This window comes from Schistocerca gregaria, chromosome 10 (assembly GCF_023897955.1).
Source record: "Schistocerca gregaria isolate iqSchGreg1 chromosome 10, iqSchGreg1.2, whole genome shotgun sequence".
In the NCBI taxonomy this organism is placed as follows: domain Eukaryota; kingdom Metazoa; phylum Arthropoda; class Insecta; order Orthoptera; family Acrididae; genus Schistocerca; species Schistocerca gregaria.
The window spans coordinates 192410933-192430283 of record NC_064929.1 but is presented as its reverse complement, the minus strand read 5'-3'; the positions used below and the strand labels follow the sequence as shown (position 1 = coordinate 192430283).

The window sequence follows — 19351 nt, the reverse complement described above, 5'->3', positions numbered from 1 at the left end:
ATTGCGATGCAATTTGTGATTTTTTTGTGCAATTGACTGCATACGAAATAATAGGGGGTGTCCATTTAAAAATACCCAGGTTTGTGCTTAAAATAGTACTTGTTTACGTTTTAAAATTTCGAATAGTATTTAGTTTCCTAAGCCCCGGCCGTACGTTCATGCTGGTGAAAATCGTTTTTGAATATCTATTGTTATTCCAGATATATCGGAGATGCCAGTACTTGGTGAGGCACCCATAATCATGCAGGGCTGTACATAAATCCGTAAGAGTACGAGAGGTTGGAGCTCTCCTGTGAACAGCACGTTCCAAGCCATCCCAGATTTGCTCAGTAATATTCCGCTGGCCCAGTAGAGAGACGATATATATATATATATATATATATATATATATCTCTGGAACAATAAGAGCTATTGGAAAACGACTTTCCCCGGTATCAATGTAGCGCTGGGGCACATGAATGTACATATTTGGAAACATTCTAAAACGAAAGCATATGTGTTTTTTATAAATTGACCTCCTATATTTTTTCTTCAGCAATCCATAGCATGAGAAAGCACATACACAATCGCGTTGATTGCATCGCAATATTCCCATTACATCCCGAGATATTGATACTCGAAGTTGACGCTTGAAACACCCGACATGCGCTGCTAGCGCACTTCCTGAGGCTGAGGCGTGTACCCCATGCTGCCCGTAATCGCGATGTGATTGACATTTGTAATCACACCTCCATACTTATCAAGAGGTCCGAAACGAATAATACGGTCTGCTGCCATCCTGCTGCGCTTACGGGCAGCATGGGATTCACGCCTCAGCCTCAGGACGTGCGCTAGCAGCGCATGTCTGGTGTTTCAAGCGTCAACTTCGCGTCTCAATATCTCGGGATGTAATGGGAATATTGCGATGCAATCAACGCCATTGTGTATGTGCTCTGTCATGCTATGGATTTCTGAAGAAAAAAATAGAGGAGGTCCATTTAAAAAAAACATAAGTTTGTGTCAAAAAACACATATGCTTTCGTTTTAGAATGTTTCCAAATATGTACATTCGTGGACCCCAGCCCTACATTGATACCGGGGAAAGTCTTTTTCCAATAGCTCTTATTGTTCCAGAGATATTTTGGGTGGAAAAGATAGCTGGGACACTATATATCGTCTCTCTACTGGGCCAGCGGAATATTACTGAGCAAATCTGGGATGCCTTGGAACGTGCTGTTCACAGGAGAGCTCCAACCTCTCGTACTCTTACGGATTTATGGACAGCCCTGCATGATTCTTGGTGTCTGTCCCTTCCAGCACTACTTCAGACATTAGTCGAGTCCATGCCACGTCGTGTTGCGGCACTTCTGCGTGCTCGGGGAGACCACTACGCGATGTACCAGGTGTACCAGTTTCTTTGGCGCTTCAGTGTATTATAGAATATACTTCTATTTAAACTAACAGGAGAGCGTCAGAATCTGTTAGAAAATGCGAAGGTTAGTGCAAAAATATTTGAATACAGTGAGACGGGAAGATCGACACATCACTTGTTTCCTTACACACACACATATATATATACTCCTTGCTCCGGACACTGCGAGAGGGCTGTACAAGCAATGATTACACGCACGGCACAGCGGACACACCAGGAACCGCGGTGTTGGCCGTCGAATGGCGCTAGCTGCGCAGCATTTGTGCACCGCCGCCGTCAGTGTCAGCCAGTTTGCCGTGGCATACGGAGCTCCATCACAGTCTTTAACACTGGTAGCATGCCGCGACAGCGTGGACGTGAACCGTATGTGCAGTTGACGGACTTTGAGCGAGGGCGTATGGTGGGCATGCTGGAGGCCGGGTGGACGTACCGCCGAATTGCTCAACACGTGGGGCGTGAGGTCTCCACAGTACATCGATGTTGTCGCCAGTGGTCGGCGGAAGGTGCACGTGCCCGTCGACCTGGGACCGGACCGCAGCGACGCACGGATGCACGCCAAGACCGTAGGACCCTACGCAGTGCCGTAGGGGACCGCACCACCACTTCCCAGCAAATTAGGGACACTGTTGCTCCTGGGGTATCGGAGAGGACCATTCGCAACCGTCTCCATGAAGCTGGGCTACGGTCTCGCACACCGTTAGGCCGTCTTCCGCTCACGCCCCAACATCGTGCAGCCCGCCTCCAGTGGTGTCGCGACAGGCGTGAATGGAGGGACGAATGGAGACGTGTCGTCTTCAGCGATGAGAGTCGCTTCTGCCTTGGTGCCAATGATGGTCGTATGCGTGTTTGGCGCCGTGCAGGTGAGCGCCACAATCAGGACTGCATACGACCGAGGCACACAGGGCCAACACACGGCATCATGGTATGGGGAGCGATCTCCTACACTGGCCGTACACCTCTGGTGATCGTCGGGGGGACACTGAATAGTGCACGGTACATCCAAACCGTCATCGAACCCATCGTTCTACCATTCGTAGACCGGCAAGGAAACTTGCTGTTCCAACAGCACAATGCACGTCCGCATGTATCCCGTGCCACCCAACGTGCTCTAGAAGGTGTAAGTCAACTACCCTGGCCAGCAAGATCTCCGGATCTGTCCCCCATTGAGCATGTTTGGGACTGGATGAAGCGTCGTCTCACGCGGTCTGCACGTCCAGCACGAACGCTGGTCCAACTGAGGCGCCAGGTGGAAATGGCATGGCAAGCCGTTCCACAGGACTACATCCAGCATCTCTACGATCGTCTCCATGGGAGAATAGCAGCCTGCATTGCTGCGAAAGGTGGATATACACTGTACTAGTGCCGACATTGTGCATGCTCTGTTGCCTGTGTCTATGTGCCTGTGGTTCTGTCAGTGTGATCATGTGATGTATCTGACCCCAGGAATGTGTCAATAAAGTTTCCCCTTCCTGGGACAATAAATTCACGGTGTTCTTATTTCAATTTCCAGGAGTAAAATTTTTATTGTTTTATCGCTTTTGGAAATTGTACCTATTCAAAGGGTAAATAGCGTTGGCTGAATAGGGATACAAATTGCCTTCCGTGTCCCATTAGCGGCGGCCTATCCGCAATATTTGTGGGAGCGCCTACGCCGGCATCGCTCAGTCGTCGATGCTTCCGGCAGCGACTACAGTCACGTCTTGCGATTGCGTTGCAAGGTACAAAACCTCGCTTTGACACCTCGCCCTTCCAACGGCACCACACCTTCCATATTTACAACTTGAGCCTGAAAGACATATTCTGTGACTCTTCGGTGTCGTCTGCTTCGAAACATTTCTGAGTTTTTTTCCCCTTTTTCGGTTTTGTCCTGCCCTAATCTTATTCACTGAATGTCTTCCTACAGGGTGACAATTATTGAAATATCTAAAACAAAATCGTCGGAACATCTGAACGGTTTGCTTTAGGACGTTGAAACTGCAAGCTTGGCCGCGGGGCATGATGGGAATCAGTTGGTTTGGTTTAGCAACGAAGCCCACTTTCGTTTGGATGGGATCGTCAATAAGCGAAATTGGAGCATTTGGGGGTGTGAGAATCCGCATTTCGCTAGCGAGAAGTCTCTTCACCCTCAAGGGCTGACTGCGTCTAATGTCAGCCAAGGAATCATCGGTGCGATATTCCTTGATGGCACGGTGACTACCGAACGGTGCGTGAAGGGTTTCGAAGATTATTCCATCCCATTGTCCAAAGTGACCCTGATTTAGACAATATGTGGTTCATGCAAGACGGAGCTCTATCACATCGAAGCAGGAGAGTTGGTTGGTTTGTTTGGGGAAAATGACCAAACAGCTAGGTTATCGGTCTCATCGGATTAGCGAAGCATGGGGAAGGAAGTTGGCCATGCTCTTTCAATGGAACCATCCAAGCATTTGCCTGGAACGATTTAGGGACATCACGGAAAACCTAAATCAGGATGGCCGGACGCGGGATTGAACCGTTGTCCTCCTGAATGCGAGTCCAGTGTGCTAACCACTGCGCCACCTCGCTCGGTGAAGCAGGAGAGTGTTTGATGTCCTGGAGGAGCGCTTTGGACTGCATTCTGGCCCTGGGGTACCCAGAGGCCATTGGCATGGGCCGTGATTGCCCGCCATATTCTCCGGATCTAACACATCCGACTCCTTTTTGTGGGGCTACATTAAAGACAAGGTGCACATCAATAACCCCCAAAGCACTGCTGAGCTGAAAACAGCCGCTGACAAGGTCATCGATATCATCGGTATTCCGACATTTCAGCGGGTGATGCAGAATTTCGCTATTCGGCCACACGGTCTCCAGTGATGGCAAACATATCGAACATGTCAAACCTAAATCCGAATATCTTTAGTGACGTTTACATGTTGAATACAGTGAGCGCACGCCGTAGTTTGTAACCAATTAACTTTTTTTCATATAGTTCAACAATTGCCACCCTGTGTGTATCAGAGTTACTATTAACTCCCATCGCAGATGTTTGGAATGCTAGAGTCTCATCTCCTACAAATGTAGTTCATCTTCAGCCAACAGCACCGTGTCATCAGCGAGTTTTATATGTCTGTCCTTTCCCTGCTGGTAGGTATACACCCTTGCCCCCTTCGTGACAGGAGAAGAAGGGGGGTGAAAGGAATCGTGTTATATGCGTGGAGCGTTGAAACGGGTAGATCCGCCTGTAGGGAAGAGAGCGTGTGGGGAAGCCCTTGTTTGGCGACCAAGACGGCTGCGGTGTCCTCGCGCACACGTGCGACCTCCTGAGCCGGCCGCAGCTTCCGGGGCTCGAACCGGTTCCTCCGGCCACGAGCACGAGGACGGCGCAGGTGTCCGCTGCTGGGAGACCCGGCCGCCTCTGGCGTGGGTGGCTGCCACCGACAGAGACTGCGCTCTGTTCCCCCCCACCCCCTCCCTCCCTCTCTCTCTCTCTCTCTCTCTCTCTCTCTCTCTCTCTCTCTCTCTCTCTCGTGTGTGTATGAGTGTGTGTGTGGGGGAGGGGGGGGGGGGGGGAGGAGCAGCGGGCAGTACGGTGCGTGGCAATACGCCTTCTGGGGCTCATTAGTCCGCTTGGCGTTTAAGGCCTTGTACACACTAGTATACAAGGTCGACCAATTTTTCTATCTAGACAGTATCTACAGATAATCGAGCGACTTTGTGTATAGACAACTGAGAGACACTTCTTGTCTACAGTCACTTTTGCAACAAAATCGCAGAACTTTTGACTCCTGTTGAAGACAACGTTACGCAACATTTAGTAGTGTTCACGTGTTGGTAGACATGGCCGCCACTTATGCTCTTTACGCCATGGAAAACGCTTTGTCAATTTTTTATTACCCTTTTTTGTTGTTACACATCAGCTATCAAGATATTCAACCGATAAAGTGTCGCAGGTGACTCAAGATTCTCAAGCGGCATCATGTCTGTGGGAAGTCAGTAATCTCTATACATAAAAGGAAAAGTCCTGAGTGACTGCCGCATAATCGTTCAGCCCAAAAACACTAACGACAGAAACTTGAAATTTGGAGACAGTGTTCATCTACTGTAGGCGTCGTTTAGTGGCGACTTTTCGAAATTCCATCCGTAGTGGCGAGAAGTAGAGGTATGTCGCTATTAGGGAATTTCCAAGCCAGAAATGCGAAAATTTGGTTTCTCGTTCAGAATTTTTAAAAAAAAATTGGAAGTTTAATAGCTAAGAGGTTAGATACAGGGTGAAAGTTTATTTTTATACTAAATCATTGTTAGAGTACTACTAAAGCATTTTAGAGCCATGTCTATCAAAATTGGTATATGACTTCTCGGTTAGAAATAAAAAATAAAATTTTTTGGACATTGAACCCGTATTCGGGTGAAATAGGGGACGGAAAATTGTATGAAGATATTTGGTAAATTAAAACACATGAAACCTGCAATATGACTTCTGAAGAAATATGTATCATCGGATGAAAGCTTCCGCGAAATATCACCACAAGAAGGCAGGATTGAAAAAGGCTTCACATTCCAGCTACCAGAATCCCGTTTTGTTCAGATGTATATCCACAAAGGACTAAGGTCCCAATACTTTACTTAACGTCAAAAAGTTTAGGACACACTGCAGAGCCGGTCGGTGTGGACGTGCGATTCTAGGCGCGTCAGTCAGGAACCGCGTGACCGATACGGTCGCAGGTTCGAATCCTGCCACGGGCATGTATGTGTGTGATGTCCTTAGGTTAGTTAGGTTTAAGTAGTTCTAAGTTCTAGGGGACTGATGACCACAGATGTTGAGTCCCATAGTGCTCAGAGCCATTTGAAACATTTTTGAACACAGTGCAGTCTCTGAACAACGTAATAATTGGATTTAAAAAAAATCTGTCTGTGCAGACCATACAGTCTACGCGAGTGAAGTAGCGTGCGCTAATCTACATCTGAATGAAAAAATCGGAGCAAAAAGAAACAGGCTGTCGAAGAGTTGGCCAAAAAATATTACGTATCACCAAGTGATATTATAAAAGGTGCTGTCTTGTACTTTCAAAACTGAAAGAAAATTACAGCCGAAAAGAGATGCTATCGTCAAACAGTTCACGTTTCCACGAATGGCTACTCTTTAGACTCCTTACACTGTCCATCATCATCACTGCACAAGGCGCGAGTCCTACATGGTCAGTAATACACTTAAGAGCGAAAGAAACTGGTACTCCTATGTAATATAGTGTAGGGCCCCCACGAGCACGCAGAAGTGTCGCAACACGACATGGATTGGACTCTAATAATGCCGGCATTAGTGCTGGAGGGAATTGTCACTATGAATCGTTCAGGGTTGTCCATGAACCCGTAAAAGTACAAGCGGATGGAGATCTCAACAGCTCGTTGCAAGGAATCCCACACATACTCAATAATGTTCATACGCGGAGAGTTTGGTGACTACCGGAAATGTTTACATTCAGAAGAGAGTTCCTGGAGGCTCTCTGTAGCACTTCTAGACGTGTGGGGCGTCGCGTTGTCCTGCTGGAATTGCCCTAATCCGTCGGATTGCGTAATGGACGTGATTGGATTCAGGTGATCTGACAGGATGCTTGCGTTCTTGTCACCTGTCAGAGTTTTATCTAGACGTATCACGTGTCCCATATTACTGCACACGCCCCACACCGTTACAGAGCCTCAACCAGCTTGAGTAGTCCCCTGCTGACATGGTGGGTCCATGGATTCATGAGGTTGTCTCCATGCCCCTACACGTCCATCCGCTCGATACAACTTGAAATGAGACTCGTCCGACAATGCAACATGTCTGCAGTCATCAAAACTACAGTGTTGGTGTTGACGGGCCCAGGCGAGGCCTAAAGCTTTGTGTCGTGCAGTCATCAGCGGTACACGAGGAAGCCGTATGCTGGAAAAGCGCATATCGATTATGTTTCGTTGAATGGTCTGCACTCTGACACTTGTTGATGGTCCAGCATTGAAATCTGCAGCACTTTGCGGAAGGCTTGCACGTACATTGAACGATTATCTTCAGTCTTCCTTGGTGCCGTTTTTGCAGGATCTTTTACCGGCCGCAGCGATGTCGCAGTTTTTATGTTTTACCAGATTCCTGATGTTCTCGGTACACTCGTGAAGTGGTCGTATGGGAAAATCCCAACTTCATCGCTACCTCGAAGATGCTGTGTCCCATCGCTTGCAGCCCGACTGTAACACTGCTTTCAAACTCACTTACATCTTGATAACCTGCCACTGTAGCACCAGTAACCTATCTAAGAACTGCGTCACACACTTGTTGTCTTATATACACTCCTGGAAATTGAAATAAGAACACCGTGAATTCATTGTCCCAGGAAGGGGAAACTTTATTGACACATTCCTGGGGTCAGATACATCACATGATCACACTGACAGAACCACAGGCACATAGACACAGGCAACAGAGCATGCACAATGTCGGCACTAGTACAGTGTATATCCACCTTTCGCAGCAATGCAGGCTGCTATTCTCCCATGGAGACGATCGTAGAGATGCTGGATGTAGTCCTGTGGAACGGCTTGCCATGCCATTTCCACCTGGCACCTCAGTTGGACCAGCGTTCGTGCTAGACATGCAGACCTCGTGAGACGACGCTTCATCCAGTCCCAAAAATGCTCAATGGGGGACAGATCCGGAGATCTTGCTGGCCAGGGTAGTTGACTTACACCTTCTAGAGCACGTTGGGTGGCACGGGATACGTGCGGACGTGCATCGTCCTGTTGGAACAGCAAGTTCCCTTGCCGGTCTAGGAATGGTAGAACGATGGGTTCGATGACGGTTTGGATGTACCGTGCACTATTCAGTGTCCCCTCGACGATCACCAGAGGTGTACGGCCAGTGTAGGAGATCGCTCCCCACACCATGATGCCGGGTGTTGGCCTGTGTGCCTCGGTCGTATGCAGTCCTGATTGTGGCGCTCACCTGCACGGCGCCAAACACGCATACGACCATCATTGGCACCAAGGCAGAAGCGACTCTCATCGCTGAAGACGACACGTTTCCATTCGTCCCTCCATTCAGGCTTGTCGCGACACCACTGGAGGCGGGCTGCACGATGTTGGGGCGTGAGCGGAAGACGGCCTAACGCTGTGAGGGACCGTAGCCCAGCTTCATGGAGACGGTTGCGAATGGTCCTCTCCGATACCCCAGGAGCAACAGTGTCCCTAATTTGCTGGGAAGTGGCGGTGCGGTCCCCTACGGCACTGCGTAGGATCCTACGGTCTTGGCGTGCATCCGTGCGTCGCTGCGGTCCGGTCCCAGGTCGACGGGCACGTGCACCTTCCGCCGACCACTGGCGACAACATCGATGTACTGTGGAGACCTCACGCCCCACGTGTTGAGCAATTCGGCGGTACGTCCACCCGGCCTCCCGCATGCCCACTATACGCCCTCGCTCAAAGTCCGTCAACTGCACATACGGTTCACGTCCACGCTGTCGCGGCATGGTACCAGTGTTAAAGACTGCGATGGAGCTCCGTATGGCACGGCAAACTGGCTGACACTGACGGCGGCGGTGCACAAATGCTGCGCAGCTAGCGCCAATCGACGGCCAACACCGCGGTTCCTGGTGTGTCCGCTGTGCCGTGCGTGTGATCATTGCTTGTACAGCCCTCTCGCAGTGTCCGGAGCAAGTATGGTGGGTCTGACACACCGGTGTCAATGTGTTCTTTTTTCCATTTCCAGGAGTGTAGTTGTTGTCTCCCGCAGCGCCGTGTTCTGCCTGTTTACATACCTCTGCGTTCTAGTACGCGTGCCTATATACGACTTTTATTGGCACTTCATAGTATTTCTGATTTGAAGCCACGTTGTTTTTCTCAGAGATGATTTCTTGGAGCTCTCGATGGGATAATTTTAAATTACACGTCATCATCTTCGTGACTTCGCCGGTCTGCAATTTATGGCATTCCTTTGTCCACTGGACATTTGTAAAGAGAATACCGCTTCGATGTTAGGACTGCAGCCTGGAATTGCAAATCAGTATTCTGCCAGCTTGAGTCATTCCTTATGAATTATGCTGTCTGAACACGGGCAGGTGCGACGCGCCGGTGCATGGGCATTGGCTGGTCGGCACGTTCTACGGGTACTTTTGCCGCCCGCTCTGGGCATAGAGTGCTTGCTACACGGCATACAAAGAGTAACATAGAACACAGGCATAAGAATAGCATCGCTTGGTATATCTGCAGGGTGCGTTAGAGTTCGTGTTACCCTCTTCCAGAGGTTGAACAGGAAACTTAGTAGATCAAGTTTATCATAGGAACCTTTGTTCGGAAACGTCATCCAGCGACGCTACAGTCAGTATAATAGGCGGCGGTGCCGGAAAATTTATGTATATACAGGGTGATTGTTTGACGATGCTACAAAATTTGTACGATGATGGAGAACGATAAATGTGTCAATTTGAGGTAGGGGATCCTATACCGGGAACGAACGAGTCGAAAGTTACACTGAAGCGCCAAAGAAACTGGCATAGACACCAGTATTCAAATACAGAGAGAGTATGTAAACAGGAAGAATACGACGCTGCGATCGGCAACGCCTATATAAGACGTGTCTGGCGCAGTCGTTTGGTCGGTTACTGCTGCTACAATGGTAGCTTATCAAGATTTAAGTGAGTTTCGACGTGGTGTTATGGTCGGCACTCGAGCGACAGGATACACCATCTTCGAGGTAGGAATGAAATGGGAATTCTCCCCATACGACCATTTCACTACGGTACCGTGAATATCAGGAGTTTGGTAAAACATCAAATCTCCGACATCGCTGCGGCCGGTGAAGGTTCCTACGAGAACGGGACAAACGACAACGGATGAGAATCGTTCAAGGTGACAGAAGTGCAACCCTTCCGCAAATTGCTGCACATTTCAATGCTTGGTCATCAACAAGTGTCAGCGTGCGAACCGTTCAAAGAAATATCATCGACGTGGGCTTCCGGAGCCGAAGGCCCACTCGTGTACCCTTGATGACTGCACGACACAAAGCTTTACGCCTCGCCTGGGTCCGTCAACACCGACATTGGACTGTTGATGACTGGAAACATGTTGCTTGGTCGGACGAGTCTCGTTTCAAATTCTATCGAGCGGATGGACGTCTATGGGTATGGAGACAACCTCATGAATTCATGGACTCTGCATGTCAGCAGAGGACTGTCCAGCTGTCCAAGCTGGTGGAGGCTCAGCAATGGAGCAGGGCGCGTGCAGTTGGAGTGATATACGTCTAAATACGACCCTGACAGGTGGCACATACGTAAACATCCTGTCTGATCTCCTACATCCATTCATGTCCATTGTTCATTTCGACGGATTTGAGAAATTCCAGTAGGACAACGCGATACCCCACGCGTCCAGAATTGCTACAGCGTGGCTCCAGGAACACTCTTCTAAGTTTAAACACTTCCGTTGCCACCAGATTCCCCAGATATGAATATTGCTGACCATATATGGGATGCCTTGCAATGTGCTCTTCAGAAGAGATCCCCACCCCCTCGTACTCTTACGGATTTATGTAAAGCCCTGCAGGATTCATGGTGTCAGTTCCCTCCAGCACTACTTCAGACACTAGCCGAGTCCATGTTTCGTTATTCTGCGTGTTCGCGTGGCCTTACACGATATTAGCCAGGTGTACCAGTTTCTTTGGCTCTTCAGTGTATAAACGCAAACCGGTCTGGTATTTCCGACAGTGGAATACACTACATATACCGGTACTGTTGCTGCTAAGTGTAAGATTGTAGGGTAGGGAACTTTCAGAGGTGATAGTATGGACAAAAACAAGAAAAAAATCCAGTAAACATGAGGTCTGAAATGCATTCCTTAAGAGCTGTGAGCACTTGTTCAATAGAGCCTAGCGAAGAGGAACACGTGCTCATAGTTCCTCAGACATGTATTATAGATCCCACGATTACGGGTCATTTTTTCTTATTTTCATCCACACTACCATCTCTGACAGTTGCTCACTCTACAGTCTTAGAAACAACTGTACTGGTACATGTACTGTATTCTACTGTGAGAGGTATCACATCGGTTTTCGCTTAGAACTTTAGGCTCGTTCGTTTCCGGTACAGGAACCCTTACCTTAGATTCATACATTTATGCCTCTCCATCATCTCGCCCTGTGTGTACATACCAGGTGATCAAAAAGTCGGTATATTAACAGGCCCCGGCAGCTGTAACTTTGACGCTGTGTAGCGACGTTGGTTGAAGTTTCTGGACATAAATTCCTATGTAAAACTTGACTCACTAAGTTCCCTTTACAATCTCTAGAAGTCTGTAGTATGAATTGATCACACCCCGTACGTATCTTTATGATATATCTACTGATCTCTCCTTATACTTAACCCTTACGCTTCCGTCTTTAGCTTGAGATGACCTTGGCAGAGCTTTTTATACCTCACCGCTAAAAAAATAAAATCCAGACGTCTGATAATCATAATCTTGTCTCCTTAGGGTAGTCGTGTATAAAGTTTTACATCCGTCGAATTTGTTCCAAGAGCAACAGCTGCACTGGCTTGCATATGTTCAGCGTATGTCGCAAGACGAGGGAAGAAGGCGAGAGGGCTAAGAAAGGCGCGGGGTAACAGAATACAAGGAGAAACAAGAGCAGTGTGGAAGAGTGAGGAAGGTTGTGGTTGTGGGGAGGGGGGGGGGGGGGGGAGGCTGGAGGCGGCAAAAACTGCCACAGACTCCGTGATTCTAGTCTAGTCTACGCCGTGAGCCGGCTGACGGTGCGATTAAATAAGAAAGTCCCGGGAACAAATTACTCATAGTATGCTTAGATAAGAAGGCGCCGCCGCCTCGTTAGCGTTTGGCTATAACGTAAACGCGCGGCGGCTGTCTTATATTGTCATCGCGCAACACCCATTGTCCATCACACAGAAGCGGGAAGTTTCTTTCCGGGACAGTCGCCGTCTTACGCGTCGTCCATTACACTAATGATCCACCCTTTTGTCTTCCTTTTGGTCTTTTTGAAGAGTGCGTCAGTTGTGATGAATAATGCAAACTCGTCGCCTCGCCACGTCAGACGCCACTGGACTTAACGCTTAACTCATTAGACTCCCGCGTCTCGTCGCCGACGCACGGACGTTAGGTGTCACCTGCTGCGTGCCTAGTAGGGTGGCGCTTACTTTTCAACTTTCTAACTGTTTAGCTCCAACTCCTCCTATTTTGTTACAATCAACAACAAAAAAGATATGTTCAAAATTTTAGCTCAGTCGGACAACTACAAGACGCACCTCATTGACAATAAACTTTCGAACGTTTGCTACGTGAATTTTGTTGCAGCTTCTCTTTATCTTATACTATAAATACTTATCTTTAATAACCTTGTTTTAAGACTTTAAATAATCTCAATTCATAGTCTCTATTACAGTGCAGACACTAGGAATAACTCGAAACAGATAGGGGATACAGCAAAATGTTTTAAATAAAAGCTGTGGTTGACAAAGAGTGTCACACATCGCTACTAACGTATGTGCTCTTGAACGCGATTTTCAAGGTGATTTGAAAGCTATAGTGTCTTTTTTTTAAAGTGGGAACCCTAAGATTTTATAAATAAAATGGCACATTGTTCAAGATTGTAGCAAGGTTCAATGATGGTCAGACAAGCAAATATGTTTTTAGTTCTAGTAGGGATTTAACAGAATAGAGTAGGCATACAGCAAAATACAATGTTAGATACAAACTGGAACGAGCATTCGTAGTAATGCGAGGCTAGGGGACTTATTCAAGGACTTGTAAGTCAATGATCTACGTTTTATTTGTGTTTGATCTGTCTAGAAAATGCCACACTAAACATTAATATGCTGCGTTGTTTTTACTTTTTCCAATAAATGAGTCAACTGAAACTTAAATTTCAAACTTCTGCCTGCTTTTTTCAAACCCGACGTCACAAACAGGGCTTTCCATGAAACAAAACTCAACTTTCGATAATTACGTTTAAAATCATGGTAGCTGGTAGTCGTATATGACCCCCCATATCCTTTCGAGTCTGCATCTAAAATTGCCTTTTTGCTGTATCCATCCTCTATTCTCAGTTAATCCCTACTAGAACTAAAAACATATTCGCTTATTTGATCTCCACTGAACCTTGCGATGTCCTTGAATAATGTGTCTTTTTATACGTAATATTTGTTGCTCTTTCCGGGTATTAAATCAAATGTTGGGGTTGCCACTTAAAAAGATCACTTCAACCTCCTTATCACCTTGAAAATCACATTCAAGGTCACGGCCATTAGTAGCAATCCGTAACCCTCTTTACAACCTACAGCTTTAATCTGCAACACTTTCCTGTATCTATTCTGTGTCCCCAGTTATTCTCCATTATAGATTAAAATTGTCCACCCTGTATATGTATATACTAGGCATATTTAAAAAATAAAGAGTATCGTATAAAAATCTGAAGTATATTTGTCAAGAATATCAAAATATATACCCTATATCCACCCGAATGTTCATTAGAGGAATCTGAAGTAAATCCTTCAAGAACTTTTCGAGATTCGTGGTAACAACGTTTTCCTTTGTGTATTACATATACACTGAGGCGCCAAATAAACCGGTATAGGCATGCGTATTCAAATACAGAGACATGTAAAAAGGCAGAATGCGGTGCTGCGGTCGACAACGCCTGTATAAGACAACAAGTGTGTAACGCAGTTGTTAGACCGGTTACTGTTGCTACAATGGCAGGCTATTAAGATGTGAGTGAGTTTGGACGTGGTGTTACAGTCGGCGCACGAGCGATGGGACACAGCATCTCCGAGGTAGCGATGAAGTGGGGATTTTCCCGTACGACAATTTCACTACCGTACCGTGAATATCAGGAATCTGGTAAAACTTCGAATCTCAGACATGGCTGCGGCCGTAAAAATATCCTGCAAGAATGGGATCAACGACGACTGAAAAGAATCTCTCAACGTGACAGAAGTGCAACCCTTCGGCAAATTGCTGCAGATTTCAATGCCGGGCCATCAACATGTGACAGCGTGCGTACCTTTGAAAGAAACATGATCGATATGGGTTTTAGAGCGGATGGAAGTGAGCGGGTATGGAGACACCCTCATAAATCCGTGGACCCTGCATTTCAGCAAGGGACTGTTCAAGCTGGTGGAGGCCCTGCAATGGTGTGGAGCGTGTGCAGTCGGAGTGATTGGAACCCCTCATACGTATAGATACGACTCTGACCGGTGAAACGTAGGTAAGCATCTTGTCTGATCACCTGCATCCATTCATGTCCATTGTGCATTCAGACGGACTTGGGCAATTCCAGCAGGACAATGCGACACATTGCACATCCGGAATTGCTATAGAGTGGCTCCAGGAACACTCTTATGAGTTCAAACACTTCCGCTCGCCACCATACTCAGCAGTAATGAACATTATTGAGGGTATGTTGTAAGCCTTGCAACGTGCTGTTCAGAGGAGATCTCCATCCTCTCTTACGGATTTATGAAAATCCATGGAGGATTATGGTGTCGGTTACCTCCAACACTACTTCAGACATCAGTGGAGTCCATGCCACGTCGTGTTGCGGTACTTCTGCGTGCTCGCGGGAGCCTTACATGATGTTAGGCAAGTGTACCAGTTTCTTTGGCTCTTCAGTGTATGTTTACCTATTTTATGACTCTCCAGTAAGTTTATAAAAACACGCGCGTATTAGAATGCAACGTTGTGTCAAAGTTTCAAAGTAGTCGACCGACTACATTTCGTGTTTTATATACAAAGTTTCAAGGGATTTCACAGATTTGCTGTACCTATATTAACTGTCACATTGTCTCAGTGCATTGCACACACACAGAAAATATCAAAACTTTCTTTTACACACATGACAAGTGCTCCATTTGTCTCCCCTTACTGATTCTGCATATATCAAGATGATAGTCAAGTTCTGACCCACGTTCGGAGGGCACGCTTCTGTCTAGAATTGCAAGAGTCGCGGTTGTGTGTGGCCGGCCGGCACGCAAGAGGCCGGGCATGTTTGCGTGACCTTGTTGGGATGGTGACAGACGCCTCGCCAACGACTCGCCTAGCTTTTGTTCATTGCCAGGTTTCCGTAGACATTCTGCAAGCGCCAATGAATATCTGCGACGCTATGGTTTTCCGCCAAAAGAAACTCAATGACCTCTCTCTGCTTGGAACGTTCTTACATTGCAGTTATTTTGAAGGTTACTGGAACTTCATGAAACTAAAAGGGCTGAAGAGGAAATGCTCCACGATGTCCCATAACAAAGTCCCCATTTTTCCAACAGAAACTGGCAGAGAAAAAAAAGTGTTGCATTACTTACTGAACGCCCTTGCCCTTATACGGAGAATTTATTTTTAAATGATTACCAGTATTTGTAAAATGTTTTGTCAATAACTGTTCCGTTCAGCGTTTTAAAAAGCAGTAGTTGAAGATATGTGCCTTTTAAGAAACAGTGTATTGCAGCATTATTGGGCAATCAGATTTAGAAACTTTGAGAAGAAATTGCAGCTAGACCTGGAATCTCCAAACACGTCTCCGACGATTGTCTGGTTGAAGCCATATGCGACACTCATCGGTGAAGAACACGTGATGCCAATCCTGAGCGGCCCCATTCGGCATGTTGTTGGACCCATCTGTAGTTTTGTAACGCACTGCATGGTGTCGTGGTTGCAAAGATGGACCTCGCCACAGACGCGAGAGTGAAGTTTCGCATTATGCATCCAATTATGCACCGTTTGAGTCGTAACACGACGTCTGTGGCTGCACGAAAAGCATCATTCAACATGGTTCCTCCGAGCGGTCATCCACTGCAGTTCTAGCCCTTTGACGACCTGAGCGAGACACGTTATCGATAGTTCCTCTGTATCTTCTTCATCTCCGAACAACATCGCTTTGGTTCACTCCGAGACGCCTGGACACTTCCCTTGTTGACAGCCCTTCCTGGTACCAAGTAACGATGCGGACTCGATCGAACCGCGGTATTGACCGTCTTGGCATGGTTGAACTACAGGCAACACGAGCTGTGTACCTCCTTCCTGGTGGAATGACTGGAACTGATCGGCTGTCGGCTTCTGCGCCAGTTCTACTAATACTACCGTAACGTACTATTTACTACGCAATTTATGTAGTGTACTAAAAATATCGACTGTAGTTTTGCTAGAGCGCAGCTCTAGGAGATGCCGAACAGAATTGCGGAGACAAGAAGTTTATGGTACAAACTGACTAGAAGAAGGGATCGGTTGGTAGGACACATTCTGAGAGATCAAAGGATCAGCAATTTAATACTGGAGGGAAGAGTGGCGGGTTAAAAACTGTAGAGGGAGACCAAGACATGAATACACTAAGCAGATTCAGAAGGATGTAGGCTGCAGTAGATGCTGGGAGATGAAGAGGCTCGCACAGGACAGAGTAGTATGGAGGGCTGCATCAAACCAGACTTGGCAGTGAAGACCCCAGCAACAACAGCAGCTCGTTTTGTTTTTACAAACACTAGTGCATTTGCGTGGTTCTCCTGGAACAGAGCAGGCGGCCCGACTCCGCGTGGTGATTGTCAGCTCCACTGCCGCCCCCACCGCCCCCCACTCCCCGCCTCCCCGCCCCCCACGTCTGGTGACCACCTGTTGATCCCCTCCTGCTGGTTCGCCTCGGATGTCGCGCGGCCAGCTGACGCGACATGTGTGTCGCCGCGGGTCTGATAGCTTCTGTCGGAACCGTGCGACTGCTACGGTCGCAGGTTCGAATCCTGCCTCGGGCATGGATGTGTGTGATGTCCTTAGGTTAGTTAGGTTTAAGTAATTCTAAGTTCTAGGGGACTAATGACCACAGCAGTTGAGTCCCATAGCGCTCAGAGCCATTTGCCATTTGATAGCTTCTGTACCTACCACGCTCTCGCTTCTTCCGGAGGAGTCTACACTGCTATTCACACGTACTAAGTGCCTGGTAGAGGGATCATCGAACCATATTCATTTTGCTTCTACACTGTTCCACTCTGGAGAAAAGGGCGGGAAAAACGCACACTTTAATCCTTTCGTACGAGCTGTGATTTATCTTATTTTATTGGTACGCACCAGTCTCGTAACCGGTTGGACCTGACTAGTATTGGCACGCAATCTGAGTGCATAAAATAAAAATAAAGAATGTCAAGGAATTTCCAGTAACATAATTGATTAATTAAGCCCCTGCAACTATAAAAGCTACGAAACAACAAAGTACAAGTGTAACTGTTGTGTGTCATGTAATGTGACTCAACGTACTTGTATCTGGCTCGGTTCTTTCTCAATAAGACAAAATATCTTAAAAACCATTTATAATGAACTAATTGAAAACCAGAAATACTATAATTACAATCAAAATATCCATGGGTGTACTGCCGGTCTATAGTGTCCAACGGGCACAATGTTTCGGCGATCAAACATGTCGCCATCATCAGGTGAACTGACGGACTGCGCTCCCATTGTCAGCAACATCAGGGCACCTACATATTTGTTGGCCAAATACCTGACGGGAATATTAAATCCTTATGTGGGTAAATGCCCTCATCACATCCGTAATTCCGTGGATTTTGTTAAACGCCTTGATCGCTTTAGGTTGGATGAGTCAGATATCATGGTGAGTTTTGACGTCGTTTCCTTGTTTACAAGGGTACCCCTGCGAGAGTCGCTAGAATTGATTAGTCAGAAGTTTGACGAGAATACCACTGAACTTTTTAGGCATGTCTTGACTTCCACGTATTTTCTTTTTAATGGGGAATACTACGAACAAACGGAGGGAGTCGCCATGGGTAGCCCACTCTCACCGGTGGTAGCGAATTTGTACATGGAGAACTTCGAGGAGGAAGCCCTGTCGTCATCCGAATGGAATCCTACTTGCTTTTTTCGTTACGTGGACGACACGTTCGTCATCTGGCCACATGGTATGGATAAACTCCTTGACTTCCTTACACATCTAAACTCCATACACCCTAACATCAAATTCACTATGGAGACTGAAACGGAGGGTAAATTACCTTTCCTTGACGTCTTGGTCAGGAGAAGGGCTGACAGCACCCTAGGTCATGGGGTGTATCGGAAGACAACACACACTGATCTGTATTTGCACGCAGACAGCTGCCACCACCCTTCACAGAGGAATGGGGTACTTAAAACTCTAGTACATAGGGCGCGCACTATCTCTGACGCAGAGAGTCTACCCCAGGAATTGGAACATCTGAGAACTGTGTTTCGAAAAAATGGGTACTCAGAGTGGCAGATCCAACGTGCCCTCCGCCCAACCACTGCAGCACAACCTGTTGAGATGGATGAAGTCACGAGGGATGAGGTAGGCACTGCATTTGTTCCATACACAGGCGCACTCTCGGGGAAAATCGCCCGCATTATGAAGAAACACCGGGTCGGAACTGTGTTTTGTCCTCCGAATAAAACTCGTGCACTGGTGGGGAGCGCCAAAGATGACCTCGGTTTGAGGAAGGCAGGCGTGTACCAGATTCAGTGTCAATGTGGCAAGTCGTATATTGGTCAGACGATGCGTACCGTCGAGGATCGATGCCGTGAACACCAGAGGCACACTCGACTGATGTATCCGAGCAAGTCGGCGGTCGCTGAACATTGTCGGAAAATCACGCTATGGAGTATGACCGCACGAGGATTCTGGTACAGACGTCGAGATACTGGGACAGCGTTGTTAGAGAGGCCATCGAAATTCGCACCAATGACGACCTCATAAACCGTGACTGTGGCTATAATCTTAGCAAGGCTTGGGAACCAGCGATTGGGTTAATCAAGAGTAAATCGAGCAACGTATAGTTGTGACGACCACGGCGGAGACAGCCATCACACTGACGTCATATCAGACGCGGTCGCAATCTGTTCCACCGCGATACCGTGGCGCGGGGCGCGGACGGCGGAGGGAGCGCGCCGCGGGCGGAGGGTATTTAAATCTGCCGCCGCCGCGACCGAACCCAATTCCCCCTGAGCAGTCAT

The 19351-nt window shown here is 47.4% G+C and overlaps 1 protein-coding gene across 1 annotated transcript in view; it reads right to left on the bottom strand.

Moving 5' to 3' along the window:
• The window catches only part of LOC126293589 (carbonic anhydrase 2-like), a 217208-nt gene that overhangs the window by 53161 nt on the left and 144696 nt on the right, over positions 1-19351 (bottom strand). The gene's annotated exons all lie outside the window — the stretch shown is intronic.